Raw genomic sequence first — 17708 nt, 5'->3', positions numbered from 1 at the left:
TTTTTTGAAACGAAAAAATGAACATCAATATTTTATTCATAAAAATCAATGTGCACCAATATTAATTTATAAAATTATTAAATTATTCTCTAAATATCCCAAAAGATAATTAGTTTCGCGCATTCTCATTGAAATAAAAATGACTTGATATGTTAATTAATTGAGCAAGGTTAACTAATTGACAAAGAACATGGAGAGAAAAAATTCTGGTAAAATTACCGTACTTGTATGGTTATGGCATTTCTGGTAAAGGAGAAAAAAACCATAATTCTGGTAATAAGACCAAACTGTGGGTTATTCAAATAATTCATTTGGTAATATTTTCGTTCGTACTGTAACGGTTTACCGGAAATTCTTATTATTAGGATTTTAGTTTTTACTGTCACACGTTTAGTAAAAATACCGAAGAAATGGTTTTTATACCATAATGTAAAGTAATTACTAAATTTTATCATATTTATTACGAAACAGCATGTAAATATAACTATATTTTTTGTTAATTTTACCAAAACAATTCGGCAAAAAATTACTGTACTTTTTTGTATTTCCTTAGAGCCAGAAACACTTAAAAAAAAAAAAAAACTATTCAAGTCATTTAACATTATCATTTTCAGCTCTTCATTTTTTATAATTATCTTTGACCTTGAAAAACTTATTGTTCAAATTTGTACAATCTAATGTAGACAACTAGCATTAGCTCCTGAAATATCCCTTCTCCAAAATTATAGTTTCAGAATTAAATATTTTATAGAACTTAATGTACAATTATTTATTCAGAAGAATCATAAAATAAATTTAAATATTTGATTAAATTCAATGAAATTGTTCTTTTCAGAAAATATTAACATAACCAATATTTGATCTCACTTAAAATTATTTAACACTTCATTTCAGAAAATGTTAACTTGATATCAATATTTGATCTAATCGGATGATAAATTTTCCTACAAAAATACTAAAGAAATATCAATATTTATTAAATTGTATGTAACACTTTTTTCAAGAAAATTTCATATTCCACATTGATTCAACCAGAAAATATTTTTTAGTTTTTCACTTTTCAATCCTAAAAAAACTCTGAATACAACTTTATCATATTATTACAACTTTAGCAAAATCTGACTTTCTTATTTGACATTAAATTTCAGAATTATAAGACGGGTACTGATACTTTAAATAATCTTGTATAATATTATATACTTGAAAATGAGTAATAGATTTAAAAAAAAGATTTGATATCTCATCATATGTAATAGTTATTTTAAGAAATATTACTTTAAAGGCAAATGTTAAAATTAGTTTTAAATTTTATTTTTTAGCTCTTGGACTTGAACAGTGCAGGATGAACTGTAATTAGGCGCCGTTTAAATATTACGTAAGTACCTAAATAGAGCATGGATAAGTGATTTGCATGTTTTGGTTGACAAGTGCAATTTTCTTTCAAATTACGGTACTCAGGGTACCTGTACTTTTTACCGTAAAATTAATTTTTCCCTTAACACCTTACGGAACAAAAAATCTGATGTACAGTAATTTTTTACACTTAGAATGACCGTAAAATCGCTAAATAACTGTAATGAAATAAATATTACTCTAAAAATTATGGTATAATATTTTACTGAAAAATGGATTTTTTGGATAATTCACCCAAAGTACTTTATATCGTAATTTAATACGGAATTTTTTACAGTGTACTGGATATTAGGATCTTTCACAAGTATAGTTCTTATTATCATACATTTAGTAAAAAATACAAAACTGAAAAGTAAATTTGACCGAATAAATGGTTTTTATTCCATGCTCTATAGTGTTATGATAAAATTATCTAATTTTTCCACATTTTCCAAATTTTATCGAAAATTATAAAGCCATAATTTATTGGTTAATTTTAACAAAATCCTTACCAAAACGGTTCGGTAAATATCACAGAGGTTTTTGATGTTCCCATGGAACCAGCAATACTGTAAATTTTATCATATTCTGGTAGTTTTGACCATATTTTTTTTTCAACATTTCAATCAGCATTATTTAGCCATGTTAATAATTATTTATCTAAGATGCTTTCAATGAGTCAGCCACAAGAAATAAGAATGGGATGGTGACGCAGCCATACATAATCAAATTCATTATTTTCCGAGTTGCGCAAAAAATTCCGTTCTTATGACTCATTAAAAGCATGTTGAGAGTAATCAAATCTAAATTAGATACTTATCTTATTTATTCTGACTAAATCGATGTATACGCACAAAAAATATACTTAAACTTATAATATTTTAAACATTTTACTGACTTGCATTAAGGTAATACTTCATTAAAAAACAAAACAACTACGTGCTTATTCACAGAAAGTCCCCAGCATAATGAAGGACATTAGTTTTCTTGATTCGACCGATGGTATTAATTTTTATTTTTCCAATAGCTATTTCGATTTTTGTAACATAATTATAACCTTGTTGCCTATGCATATGCAGTACAGAATGAAATAATTATTGTAATGTGTACAAAACAATAAAAATTGTCTGAAATAAGTGTTCGAACAATAACAATTGTAGCAACTTGTTGATTGAACAATAGTAACTTTGCTAATATTTAAATGAGGAAAAAATGACGTACTATTCGATTCTGAAAAATAACAATTGAGGATGGAGGGATTAAAAACATCGAAATCTGCTTGATTGCCAAAAAAAAACTGAAAAGGGTTGAAAGATGATTATAAGAAAACCTTCCAAGCTACATCAGGCAATAAATTCAGTTTTTTGTATGTTTTTCATCTCGCTTTCCTCTTTACTGATACGATAAATTTCTGTAACGTTTTTGCCTTTTCTTGCTTGTTTATTAATTTTCGGTCCTTAATGTATATATATATATTTTTAATTTATTATTGACAAGAAATTTAAAAATATATATTACCAATGGCAGTTCCGGTGCCCCTTCTGTATAAGATCTCTGAAGAATGCACGAACAAATATTGTATTTGGGATAGGAACTTCAATTTTAAAATATTTGGCACATACACATAGAAAAGGGGTAAAAATATGAAACATATTCCTTTCCAATTGGTCTTGCATATGTTCGGAAATCTTAGATTATAAAAGAACAGTCATAGTTAGTGGTTTGGTTGTTAATACCGGTAAAGATTTAATGACGGTAGTTAAGTGAACTGACAATGCTTAAAAACTTTTTTTAATTAGAAAGCTAATCAGTTCAATTAAGAAAAATTTATATTTAGTTTGAAAAATCGTGATAGTTTTTAATTAATATCGTTCCTATCATTATTCATTATTTTTCAGTATTCATAAATATATTAAATACTGATTTTCCAAATTCTGTAAATACATCATTATTCTTTAGATGTTTATGTTTTGTGAAAAAATAGTCTATAAACGCTTTAACGATATCAGGTTCTTTAAAAATACGCGTAAACACAAACATTTTCAAAGTACTGTAACTCCTAAGCAGAATGAAGTAATATTCTGAGTTTTTAGCTAATGAAAATGTAAATACTACCAGAAATAATTTTATACCTCGGAAATTATCTCAAATAGCTTCCTAAAAACTTTTTAAAAAAATGTAAAAAGAAAATTTCTGAAATTCTTTTCACACAAGCTTGGAAGTTTTTGTTAGTTTAAAAATAAATGAACTGTAACTTTAATGGGGGTATATCATATCCTAGGGTCAGATTAGTAGGCTAATTTGGTATCTCCTCCAAGGATTTTCATACATACTCTTCAATTAAAGCTTAACTTTATTTTAATAAGAATTTTCGAGATGTGCACTTTACTTGCTAGTCAAATACTAGAGACTCACGTAGTGTAACTAAATTTTCTTAGCAAAGTACGCTTTATGAGACCCATCCATCAATAAGAATTTTTGAGATGCATACTGATCTTGCTAATCAAATACTATAGACTCACGTAGTGTAACTAGGTTTTCATAACAAAGTATGTTTATTGCAAAGCCCATCCATTAATAAGAATTTTCGAGATGTGCACTTTACTTGCTATTCAAACACTAGAGACTCACGTAGTGTAACTAGGATTTCATAATAAAGTGTTATCATACTCGCTTCACACGCGAAAGGTCCCTAGTTCGAACCTGGGCGGAATCAAATTTATATGCCGCGATGGCTCAGGGGATAGAGCATTCGCTTTCCAATTAGGTGACCCGGATTCGAATCCCAGCGATAGCTTGTCGATACGAATTCCGCATCCGACTTGCATCGACCACAGTGCTGACGTGAAATATCCTCAGTGGTAGACGGATAGAGTCCCTTTTCGTCAGGATAACCATGAGAGGTTTTCGTGATCTTCCTCTTCATGTAACGCAAATTCGGGTTAGTCCTCCACGAATGCAAATTTCCATCAATACTTGATCCAGGACTTCCCTTTCTTCTGGATTGGGTTTTAAATTACAAGGTTACGTAGTTGAACATTAGTAGTCGTAAACCCAAAAATTGGGTCTGCTGTTCAACAACGGTTATAAAATAAAATAAATTATGTTTATTATAAAGCCTATTAATAGGAATTTTCGAGATGCGTACTGCCCTTGCTGGTCAAATACTACAGACTCACGTTATTTAACTAGGTATTTTATAATCAAATATGCTTATTATAAGGTTCAATACTTATCAGATTAATATTCCTTTGAAAACTTTTCATAGTAAACAAATTTATTGATCAACTGAAAAACAATGGGGATAACCATCAAAGCATAGTAATAGCGTGCAATAACACTCTATTATTATTTATACTTAATGATTCTTTGGCGCGAAAATCTCACTTCTCTCCCACCATGCATGAAAATGTGTCATTTCATTTAGTGAATTTGGAAAAAAGGGGACTTTTGAATTTTGATAAATTGTTCTCACCAGTATCATTCTACTAGACAAAAAAAGAATAATAATTTATTGTGCTATTTTATTTGAATTATTCATAAAAAAAATCTCACTGACCTGTTTAAAAAAATAACTCTTACCCTTATTTAGAATATAAGAGGCTTTTTTAATGCAAATTTTGTTCAACGTTAACAAGGGTTGATAACAATCAATCATGAACTTGCAAATGACATTAGGACCCTATAGATTAGAGGAAATGCCAATATTTGCAATTCATCTACTACCTTTTGTTATCTAAAATAAATCTAATTAAAAATTTATATTCAATATACCGTAACTATAGAAACAAATTACATGAGGAATTAATCGTTTTAATAATTTTTTTTTTGGGGGGGGGGGATCTTTTGTGTACTTCAAAAGATTTCTCCGTTTGCTTACGTTGCAAATTTGTAGAAAAATGCGAACATTACCAAGAAACAGAAGAAAAGAGAGAGAAAGAGAGAGAGAGAGAGAGTGCTTCTTCTAAGCTTTTAGCATTAAGGAATAAAGAATTAGGTTCACAAATTCTTTTAGAATTTCTAATACTATATCTTGAGTTATTTTTATTTATAAAGTTTTAAGTTAGTTTTTATTTATAAAGCAGTAGCCAAAAAAAATTACATATTTTGAAGAATTAAAAATTACATATTTTGCAAAGAGTTAGCAAATATTTAAAAAAAATCTAGTTTTTTATGGCTTTATTTTTTTAGATTTCTGCGACTATTAAATAAAGAAATGTAACATAATTCCGTGTTAATTTTGTATACATTGAAAACAGACTTCCTATAAAACGTTTCGAAGCTTTTTATTTAAGAGAAGTTATAATTTTTAATTTTTCCCACAAAACCAATGTTTCATTATTTTAAATAATTCTGTATTTGAGTACCCTTATTCATTTTTCATCAACTTTGTTAAAATTTTGTCCTTGCACAAAAATAGCTCCAAAACAAATAACTGCAAATTTTGAAAACTATACTAATTCTCCAATGTTTGTCATGATGTGTCATTGTGGCTACAACCTTATAAAGCTTCATAACTCTCCCTAAACTGGGGTGTTCAACTGTGGTGGTTAGGGAATTCTACTACGTACCCAGAAGTCCTTGGTTCGAGTCCTGCCCGCAGCCAGCGAACATCCCTTTCACACATTTCCCCCTCCAAGTCACATTTGAAATCTACCATTTTCTCTAAAAATGAGTATATGCTGTTTCAACTTTGAGTACTTAGGGTTTTCAAATTCAGTTATTATTTCTTTCTGAGCTTTTTTGACACATCCATTTTTTTAGTGCTCCCATCGACTTATGGTTTTATTTCAAAATCATGAAGCGAAATCGCTATCTTGCAGTTGCTAAATAAAATAATTAAAAAATTAATGAAAGTGAAAAGATCTTTTACAGACATTGAAGAAAAATAATCTATGTCAATCGGTTTTCAAATGCTACATACTCTTGTAAATCATTTAAGAGAAAATGAATAACTAGGACAACTACAACCAAATTAATGCTCGACCTTGAAATAAAATCAACACATTAGATTTTTTTAATGAGTGATAATTAAGAGGTAATTAATGAATAATTTATTTTCCTTAAATGCAACGTTCTGGTCAATAACAGATGTTTTCAATTGCATATTTGCATATCGGAGAAAGTTGTTTGCTTTTAATATAAATTTTATGACAATAAATCATGCAACGTTTTTCTCTATTGCCAGATGCAAGTTTGTTTAAGGTAATTAAAATACTATTTTTATGTCAGTTTATTATTATTGTTTTTTTTATTATTATTATATAAGCGACAATTTTTCATTGAATGTTTTTGGCAGACCTAAAAACGTAATCACATAATATAAAATAAGTAAATGACATAAGACCTCAGTTGTCAGATTATCTCAGTTTCAGTACGAAATTCGTTCTATTACATTTGCTGTATGTTAAAATAACCGTTTTGTTTTCTGGTTGAGGATTTTTCGAAGAGGTTCTAAAAAAGGAGTAAATATTTAAACTTCGTATATAAAAATTAATTATTGTTTTGTCTTAACCGTTTACATTTTATATTAAATTTATATTGAGTGATAGTGCTGAAAAACTTTTTCACCTGCGAAGCAAATGTTATAACACTGTTTCCTAATTGCAAGGTGAGTAAAATAAATTTGATGACTAAAAATTTTATTTAATTAATTAAAAATAAATTCAGTTTTTATTCAAAATAATGTGACTCAATGTGACATGAATTATTTAAAAAAAAGCATGTTTTTTTTAAGTGCTGTAATTATAAAAGTTAGTATGAGTTTTTATTAAAATTGTAATAGGAGTTGTTTTTTTTTCAAAAGTGGAATTTTTTTAAAAGAATTGTGTTATTAAAAATGTTTATTTTTGTAGGATTAAAAGCATTGATTCAGGTCGAATGGTGAGTTATACTTAAGATACCCCCTTTGTAAATGTAAAGTGTCTTTTGCTTAGGAAATAAAAAAATATACATTTTCCAACTTTCGAAAAAAAATAGCGGTGTTTAAATTTTGATATAAAGTTAAATACGAAATAAAATAGCAAATAAAATAACAAAAAAGTCTCTTCATTTAATTATATTTAATCTAAAAAGTAATCTACAAAAATCATTTTTGTGAAGATTCTCTACCAAAATTTTATTCTTTTTAATTTAATAATTTAAACTAAGTTTAATATTAGTCGTGATTTATTTTATTGGAAATCGCAAGGAATTTTTGTTCAAAAAAGTTACGCATTTTCGATGGTAAATTTTGAGAAAACAATCCATCTCTCCATTTGAACAATTTTCACTTTTTATTTTACCCTGAATACTGAAATTTTGTATAAGTAATTATAAAAGTTAGTATAGATTTTTATTAAAACAGTAAAAGGTGTTTTTTTCAAAAGTGAAAAGAAATTAGTGAAATGTGCAATTAAAATCAAAATTTAAAGTGTCTTTTGTTTTGGAGACAAATTATTTTTTTTTAAACTCCTAAAAAAGTAGAAGTGTTGAAATTCAGATATAAAATTAAATGGAAAATAAAATAGCAAATAATGTAACAAAAAAGTCTACATTTAGTTACATTTAAACAAAAAATAATATACAAAAAAAATTTTTTTTGAAGATTTTCTACAAATATTTCATACTTTGTAATTAATATATAATAGTCGTGATTTTTTTTATTGGAAAACACAAATAATTTATTGTGGAAGAAGTTCAGCACTTCCAATGGTAAATTTAGAAATAATAATCCATCACTTCATTTGAACATTTTTTTTTAAATTTTATTTCAACAATGAAAACTAATACTTTGTATATGCAATCTATTTTTAATTTTAAGATGAAATCAAACAATTATTCCTTTTATACAATTTGAAGTTTGTTTAAAATGATCCTCGACTTTTACTGTAATAAAATAAAAATAAGATGGAGTCATCTTATAAATTATCTATATACTTAAGTATCTTCTTCATCAAATAATTCATTTTCCTTTGAAATTTTTACCCATGAAGAAGTAATTGAAAACGAATGTCAATATTTATTAACTTATTAAAGGTTACTAAACACACGTTAGTTATGGGAGTAATACGTGTTGGTCTTTAGCAATGATCATTTAATATTTTTAATGCATAACTACATCTCTTATGGCAAACATTACGTACGATATAGTAAGTAAATAGGAGAAAATAGCATGAAGAATAAAAAAAACAATATTTAAATCTAAAAATCAGGGAATCGGCATATTAGTAAATTAGTGTAAGAGTAAATAGGCAAATCAGTAGAGGACGAAATCGATGAATGGGAAAATTAGTTTTTATTTTATTTATTTTGATTTTATTTATTTGTACTTTTTATTTATTTGTACTTTTTATTTATTTATACTTTGTTTATTTGTTTACTATTAGATTATCTCTTATTCATTTAAAAAAATATAAATCTATACTTTTTTTGTACGGAGGGCAATCACTACTTTTTATTGATATTTTTTTAATAATTCTCGCTCCTTAATATATTTCTTAAAGTTAGTTTAGTTTTCTGGATTTGTTTAAGAAATTTTAAGTAATAAGCAATAAGCAATAAGTATTTTAGTAATATGCAAACACTGTCCAATTTTTTAAAATTCTGAATATTTTTAAAAATGCTTAAAACATTCGAAATAGAAGATAGCAAAGAATGCATTTAAGGGAAGGAGGTAAAACATAAATTGCTTAGAAATAGTGATAAAAAACTCAAAAACATGACATTTGTAATTGGTTTTGAATTATATTAATTTTAAATAAATAAAGTGCTATGTGAATAAATAATTAGTTATTTATGGTGCACAATTATCAATATAGCTCTATGCGGTTTTCTAAATTCTCAACATCATATTATAATGACTGAAAAAAAGAAAAAAACTAAATATTTCCATGCCTTCTTATTGTAAATTATAATTTGAAACGTTCATTTTTTACTTATCGCTATATCATTATGATAATTTTAAATGTAACAAATAAAATAACTTCCATTGCATTTATGATTTTGAAACAATCAGATTTGATATTTATTCATAATTTAAGTTAATTTAGGCAGTTTAAACTATTTAAAGTCAATTTTAAATCTCATAGGACTATCAACATTTTATTTTTTAAAAGACTTTCCTGTTTTATGTTTATACAACATGATAGATAGAGCATGATTTTTTACTTCTTAAGAAATAAACCCCTATACCTTTGCTTCATTTATGATTTAAAACTTTTTTTGCATATGGTATTGTTGTTTTGCGGAATTCTAAAGTTTAATAAGTAATTATTAAGCTCATGTGAAGATATTAATTTTTTTTAAAGTTTATTTTTGTAAAAGAAACAAAGCTTCCGATTTCTTCATATATGCAACCTATATTCCTAATTTAAAATCCATGTGCGCAACGACCAACAGCACTGACAAAAGTTTTGCCATTGTCTTATTCAAATCATTGAAATGAGTTTAACAAGGAAATATCACCAAGTGTTACACAAAATCTTGATATCAAACAAAGCTTTTTAAAGATTTAAATTGTTAGATTTTAAATTGTAGATTTTAAAGAGTTAAATTAGATTATGTAATTTATTTCGAATCTAAAGGAACAGTTCTAAAATTGTAAAAAATAAATAAATAAATAAAATAAGAAATAAAAAAGGGGAAGAAAAGTTTTACAAGGCAAAACAGAGAAGAAAATTAAAATATCTTCAATCGTGTGGTCCCGGTGACGTAAGAAAGTATCTAGGTTCAAATACGTATCAATCACTTACGTCATCCCCCCCCCTCCTTTTACCTAATTTCCTAGGAACCTTTAATTTTATCCTGGAAATCACAAATACACGATAACGGTGTCTAATGTGTGAGTTTTTATCATGTAATTTTGAATGTAAAGAATTAAAAATTGAGATTATTTAAAAGGCTACTAAAATTTTAGAACAATCCCTAGTTGTGTAATTGAGCTTTTTGTAAAAGAAATTATTAATATGTATAATATATATGAAGAATTAAAATCATGCGGTTCAACGAGCGAATACGAAAAGGTTATTTTACATTTTATATCATTCGTTGTTGAACAGCCGAGCCAATTTTTGGGTTTACGATTTCGAATGTTCAACTCCATGGACATGTAAGTTTGAACCCAATCCAGAGGACAAGGGAACTCCTGGATTAAGTATTGGGAGAAATTTGCCTTCGTAAAGGACTTCGAAAAGGTCATTTGTTGCGAAAGTATTTCATTTATGTTTAATACAGTTTTCATGAAAATTTTTCAAAGACATGATCAGATATGTTTTTATATGGTAGTATGATGATGGTAGTTATCCAATTATGACGGAAGTTATCCAATTTGATTTCAGATAAATGTTACAAATATTTTAGCAAAAATAAATAAATAAATAAATAATAATAATAATAAATAAATAAAAAAATTATAAATAAAATAAATAAATAAATGAGAAATGAATAAAAAATAAAAATGACAATAAAATATACTCAATTTCATGAATATAATATACTGTATGCAATGGCATATACTGTACAATAGAATTGCTTGATAATAATTACTAAATTGTTCAGTAACTTTATTAATATTGTTCCAAAATAATGTGTTACGATGTCTTAATTTTTCTTAGCAAATAATGCTAGAGCTAAATTAATGACGGAGAATTAAAATTTCGTTCTAATAGAAAATTAAATTAGTTTAATTTAAAAAAGAAATTAAATAGAATTAAACTGAAAAGTAATGGAAGTAATGCATTAGTCTCTCTCTCTCTCTCTCTCTCTCTCTCTCTCTAAAAAAAAAAATCATTTTTTTTTTCAAAAACGAAAGGCTGAGAAACTAGAGAAAGATAAATCTGAAAAATACGTTCAAAGAAAACAGGCTGAAATGTTTTTCAACACATGCCAGTGGATTCACAAAAGCCAAGGACTGATTTATGAGACAGAACCTGTGGCACATGCACGGAGTTGTTAAACTGTAAGGAAATCAAAAATGAAGAGTGAGAATTCAGTAGAAATTGTTGTTTTTTTACGCCTTTAGCATTTTCTCCATTTATAAAGTTTAATTTTTACATTATATTCAATTATTTTTATTAAAATTTTTTTTAACCTGTCATTAGAATCGGAATTATATTTTAGATTGTGTTGTAGATAAAAATTCCGTAAGTAAAAGGAAAGAAATCAGAGACCAATCATTCTTTTATACAACACACTATTATTATTTTAACTAATGAAACTGAGAGTACGGATAAAAATACGCCTGCTATTTGGAGTTCCAAATACAAAATATGACTAATAACACTAGGGTAATTTATTTTATTTTATTTTATTTTATTTTATTTTTTTGCTGCATAAGAATTTTTAACAGATCTGACATAATTTGGTATCACTGATTTCAAATCTGAAATCGGTTTTATTCTCAAAGTTACATTTTTAATGACATTTTTAACATATTTTATAAAATCGTGCACGTTTAAAAATGTTATATATAATAGGAGGTAGCTTTAATGTTGCGACAAATTTCTAGGGGAGTTAGGGCACATCATCAGGATTAAAATCGAATATTAATAGAAATGTAGGCCTGTAAATGACATCATACGGCATTAGACGCGTTTCCCTGCTATAAACTGTTTTTTTAGGGTGCTTCTGAACAGGTCATAATAGGGAAGTGTGGCTTTCCATGCAATTTTTATTCCTGATGATGTGCCGTAACTCCACTGGAAGTCTGTCGCAATATTTATGCTACCCCCTGTTATACACACACCGAAGAGCCATTACATTATGACCAGCCTCCATCCATAACAATGGGCTCTCCCAGGTTTTCATGGTTTCTCGGCCAGGAACAATGTTTTCATGGGGCACATTAGGACCCACAATCCTCATAGAACAATCCCTGACGTCTGTAAGCTACTTAAACATAGTTGCAGACCAGGTTCACCCATTCATGGCAACAGTTTTTTCTGCGGGGATGGTGTTTACCAACAGGATAATGCACCATGTCATAAGGGTCGAATCGTCGAGGAACATTCCAGTGACTTTCAAGTCAAGTCTTGGCCCCCAAATTCACCTGACCTTAATCCAATAGAGCATTTGTGATCTTACTTGGAAAACCAAATTCGTGCTGCCACGCTATCCCCTCGCAATGTGAGGGAATTGCAGGACCAGTTGGTGAGTGCGTGGTACCAGATAACTCAGACTACCTATCAGCACCTTGTGGAATCAATGTCACGGCGGGTGCTAGCAGTTTTGAGGGTAAAAGGTGGTCCTACATGTTATTATCAGGGTGGTCATAATGTAATGGCTCTTTGGTTTATAACGTTCTTAAACTTGTGCATATCGACAAAAAAAATAGATTAAAAATGTAGTAAAAAAATTGTAGCTTTGGGAGCAAAACTAATTTCAGATTTGAAGTCCCCACAACCAAATTAAACAATAAATTAAATTGAAAAATTTGTTCCCCAGTGTAATCTTCTTCAGAAACTGATTTAAAAAAATCCTTTAATTCTTTGAGACCCAGAGGATTGGGAAACATGTATTTCAGTTTTATCACTTAAAATAATATTTTAAATTGTTTTTTCTGTTTGTATACCTTTACAAAGCGATTGTCTATCTGAAAAGGAAATTTTATTTACTATAGTTAGTCCCAATTTTACAGTTACAGTCAAGTAACCTTTTGGACATGGCATATGAATATCTTAATATTTATTTGAGTCTAGTGAAATTTGTTCTATGACCAAAATAAGAAGAAAAACAATGCAAAAATGTAATACAATATACAAAATATGCTAACAATTCAAATTCGTTATTTTTTTTTTTTAGAAAATAATAAACAATGACCAAGAAGGATAATTGAGGTTAATAAATTGATTTTTTTTTTATATATTTTATCGCATCTATGAGTTTACTTTCTTCTAAGCTATATATTTTTAAATAAATAAAATCGCATATTCTGGAATTATTTAAAGTTCGGTCTCAGAAGAAATTATTGATATTTTTTCCATTGACTGTAAAATCTGAATTAGTTTGTAAAAAGTGCTAGCTTTAACAGTAAACAATATAAATATTATATCAAATTAATATAATTTTTAATAAATGTATTTATAATAATATATCACGTTACATTTGTAAAGTTGAAGTACATTTTTCGCATAAATTAGACACATAAAATGTTTTTTAACATGCTTCAATAATGCTCGTCAATCTAATTCGAGATGCTTAATGGAGTTGGAAATACAGATTTGCTAATGAATCCTTTTTTTTTTTCGGTTCGACATTGAAGTTGCAAATTTTCAGAGACCTAATAAATCGTAAAAGTGAACCATGTTTCGGTTCTCCAAATTCTCTCACGGGTTTTATATAGATTTATAAATGAACTCATAAAAAAGGGATTATTTACTATGCATAACCAGAAAAAGCAAATGATCATTTTTTGGAAATCTTTACGAGAATAGGAATTAGGTAAACAATATGTAAGAAAAAAAGATTAGAAAAATTATTTTAAAAACATAATACTCGTATAAAGGCTATTATTTACTATACATAAGCAGAAATAGCAAATAATTATTTAGATTTGGGAGTCATAAAGTTATATAAATTGTATTCAGGTAAACAATATTTAAGAAATGAAATTCAAAAAATTAATTTAAAAAGCACAAAGCAAAATTACAAAATCTAAACAATTTTTTTAAGACCGTTTTTTCTAATAAAGTTCGTTGAAAGCGGAAACTTTTTACGTGAATATTAAGATTAAAATATTCAATAGCATATAAATACGGTTAAAATTCAAATGAGGTAAATTTGAGCAAAGTATTAGATTAAAAAATAAAAAATAAACTTGCAAAATCTTTTCGATTATTTTTCAATTAATTATCACAAATTATGCTGCTGAGCCCAGCTATGGCTGGTCGATACGAATTCCGCACCCGGCTAGTACCGACCACAGCGTTGATTTAAAATATCATTGAGAAGCGAACGCTCTATCCCCGATTGATGTAATAGTGCAGGCTGCATTTTACAATAATATTTACCATCAGTTTCCGAGTTAATAATCGATAATAGAAAACACTGAGCAGCGATGGTTCAGGGGATAGAGCGTTCGCCTTCCAATGAGGTGAACCGGGTTCGAATCCCAACAATGCCTGGTCGATACGAATCCGCATCCGGCTTGCATCGACCATAGTACTGACGTGAAATATCCTGAGTGGTAGACGGATCACGGGTTAGAGTACCCTTGCGTCAGACTAAACGTGAGAGGTTTTCGTGGTTTTCTTCTTCGAAGCGCAAATGCGAGTTAGTTCCAACAAAAAGCCCGCCACGAAGACAAATGTTTCCCAATACTTGATCCAGGAGTTCCCTAGTCATCTGAATTGGGTTCAAAATTACAAGGCTAAGGAGTTGAACACTCGTAACAGTAAACAAAAATTTGTGTTGGCTGTTCAACGACGGTTATAAAAAAATGATTTTGCTGTATAAAATAACATGCAGCCGAGTAGGAAGTATTATTTTCGCAAAGAAGCTTTATATATAGCGAAAGTAAAAATCTAGTAAAATATAATTCTCATTTATCAAAAGCACATGTTGTATTAATTTTAAAAATTAGAATAATTTAAAAATTTAAATAACAAAAATATTTCTTTTTAGTATGCTTCAATTTCTTCTTTTTTTTTTCTTCTTTAATTTAATTCTAATTGTAACTTTTATATGATGCAGTGGAGTGGGTAGCATTATTAGAATTTGACATTTTAGTATTATTTATATCAGAAATATTTTCTAATCTTGTAATAACAAGCCTATATCACCAAGAAAACTGAAACAATTTCCTTGAATATAAAATTGAAAATATTTGTTGGATCATGTGTTAAAATAGAGTTAAGCATAAAGTTTTAATCTAAATATTATTAAAACACCTACCGTAAAGAAAACTATAAACAGAAAACTAAAAAACTTTTGGGGTATGTGAGAACAAAATATAAACAAACTTTATTGATATATTTATATTATAATACTATGGTAAATTTATTTTTAAAAAAAAGCAATGGTAGTATGACATAAATTTTTAAACAAATATAATTAATAATAAGAAATTAAATATTATTAATAAACAAATATTTTTAATAAAAATTTCTTAAATATAAATTTGAAAGTTTTTATTGGAAAATGCTTAAACAAAAATAAACAAACATTAATCGCCATATTCATGAAATAGTAAACTGATAAATAAGCAAAAGCATTATTTTTATTTGGGAACCTGTACAGTTGAAATTTAAATAAGCTTAAACACAATTACTATCAACAAAAGTTAAAATCATACTGAAGGGATCTGTAAAATCCCTTAAAAATATCAAGAAAAAACTTTGTTTTTCAGCTACTTTCCAAATAATAATAATATTAATAAATGTAAATATTGTTATTTCAGTAAATTGATGTATCGAGTATCATTCTACATCGATTGGTAAGTCTCAAATTATTTGAATTTAAATATTAGTATATTATCAACAACTCATGTCATGAACTAGAAATGCTTCTTAAAAATAATCATTCTAAAAAATTGGCGCCCACCAAATCTAAAAATAAAAACCAAGATCGAAAAGATACCCAAATTCATCTCAATTTCTTACCTCGAGTGTTGATAAGGTAGTATCATCTTTCGTAAACTCTAACCGTAGCTCCCAAAAGAGCCGTAATCATTTGGGCTGCAGATAAGATTAAGTGCAAAAGCTGAAGAAAAACAAACAGGGTGAAAAAAAATTCCTGCTGATCCCCCCTAATGGAAATTTAAAGATAACCAAAAATACCCCGCGGCGAGCAACAGTTTAGCAACATAGGCAATGAATTACAATTTGACCTACCTGACTTTTTCTAGTTGGGATCAAGCTCTTCTCCAGGTAGGACGTCATTCTGAGCTACTGTGGATCTCCACAAAAAGTCAACCTGGCTTTGTGGGATTGAATAGATCTGACGTTTGATGTGTGTTCAACTGACTTCATTATGCAGGATAAGAGGCGGGGCGTAATGATTGGTGGGAGGGATTAAGTGTCAACGAGTAGGTGTCAATTATCCCTCCCCATTTTTGGAAGTTTGATATGTTTCGTCCTTTTTGTGAAGGTAATTTATCAATCGCTGATTACAATGGAAAATTAATGCTGTGTTTCTTTTTTTAATTTGCTTTTCAAAAATCTCATTCATTTAATGAAAAATATACACAAATCCTGCTTTATTTTCGATTAAAATTATCTTTTTATTTAAATTTTTATTTGGATTTGTTTTAAAGTGAGAAAAATTAGATAGCACTGGAATAATTTTATCAGGATAACGAAGTTCATTATTATAAAAAATGATGTACAGGTTTGATTAGAATTCCCTTTAATGTGAAGAATAATAATAAAAATTATCATTTTTACTTGAAAAATTCTATCTGGAATTGATTTTTCCACTGTTTGTTAATCCACTTTTGTTGATTTTGCTTAGTTTAAGATAAAAGATATTTTCATAATTAGAAACTATTTCAAATAAATACGAGCGTATTATGTTCATAATATAATAATGAAAAATAAAAATAATAAATAAAATAAAGTAAAATTTCTTTATATACATTTTTTATTTCTTGTATTTAGTTTAAATTTTTAAAAATTACAGGAGAGAAGAAATTTTGTCATGCCTTAAATTAAAACAGAAATAATCTATAAATTTCTCTTGTGTGGCAACATAAATTCAGGTACTTCTTTATGTATTGGCTAAAGTATAGTTATTATTCATTTTTTCAGGTTGTCTTAAGTAATAATTTAAGTAGAGTTTAAAAATTATTTATATGTTAAGTATTTATTTTGTTAGTTTGCCTTAAGTTATAATTTAAGTGGTGTTGAGTAGTTAGCTATACATTAAGTATTAATTTATAATAAATTCGTATATTTATAGAAATGAAAACTCAGTTACTAAGTAATTATTTAGATTCATTGTTGATTCTTTCTAAAATGGATCCTTTCTAAATGATAGTCTTAAACATAAACGGTGCTGCGGTTCAGCATACTGTCATACTAATTTTCGGTGACGTCATACTAATACTGTCATACCAATTTCTTATCTCACGACAGACATAGAAATAATTTTAAAACTTCTGCTACTTACTATGCTGAAACGTTCTGAATTCATACTCACGATCGTTTGTGTGATTTAATGGCTCCCGGACAGATTTAAAATTATTACTAAAAGGTGCTTATTTTCGATTTTCGTTTTTTAAAAGCTTGCTTTTTCTCATTGGGTGTTTTTGAAAAGTGCTTAATTTTCGTTTTTTCAAAATGAGATTTTACCTTTACTATGTTGATTTTTGCTTCGAATTATGCAAAAAGACACAGTTCACA

The 17708-nt window shown here is 27.7% G+C and overlaps 1 protein-coding gene across 2 annotated transcripts in view; it reads right to left on the bottom strand.

Annotated features, from left to right (window-relative positions):
* The window catches only part of LOC107456132 (GATA-binding factor 5-A), a 127343-nt gene extending 111021 nt beyond the window's left edge, over positions 1–16322 (bottom strand). Inside the window, exon 1 of one of the 2 annotated variants that reach the window (XM_016073913.4) lies at positions 16200–16322. The gene's annotated coding sequence lies outside the window, so the exon portion shown is untranslated. Of the gene's footprint in view, positions 1–15968; positions 16064–16199 lie in introns of those variants that run through there. The other variant, XM_071183370.2, reaches the window with a different exon arrangement.
* Between the last annotated feature and the right edge of the window lie 1386 nt (positions 16323–17708).

This window comes from Parasteatoda tepidariorum, chromosome 7 (assembly GCF_982258835.1).
Source record: "Parasteatoda tepidariorum strain Cologne lab strain chromosome 7, Ptep-v5.0, whole genome shotgun sequence".
NCBI classification, from domain to species: domain Eukaryota; kingdom Metazoa; phylum Arthropoda; class Arachnida; order Araneae; family Theridiidae; genus Parasteatoda; species Parasteatoda tepidariorum.
This window is presented reverse-complemented; position numbering and strand designations above follow the sequence as displayed.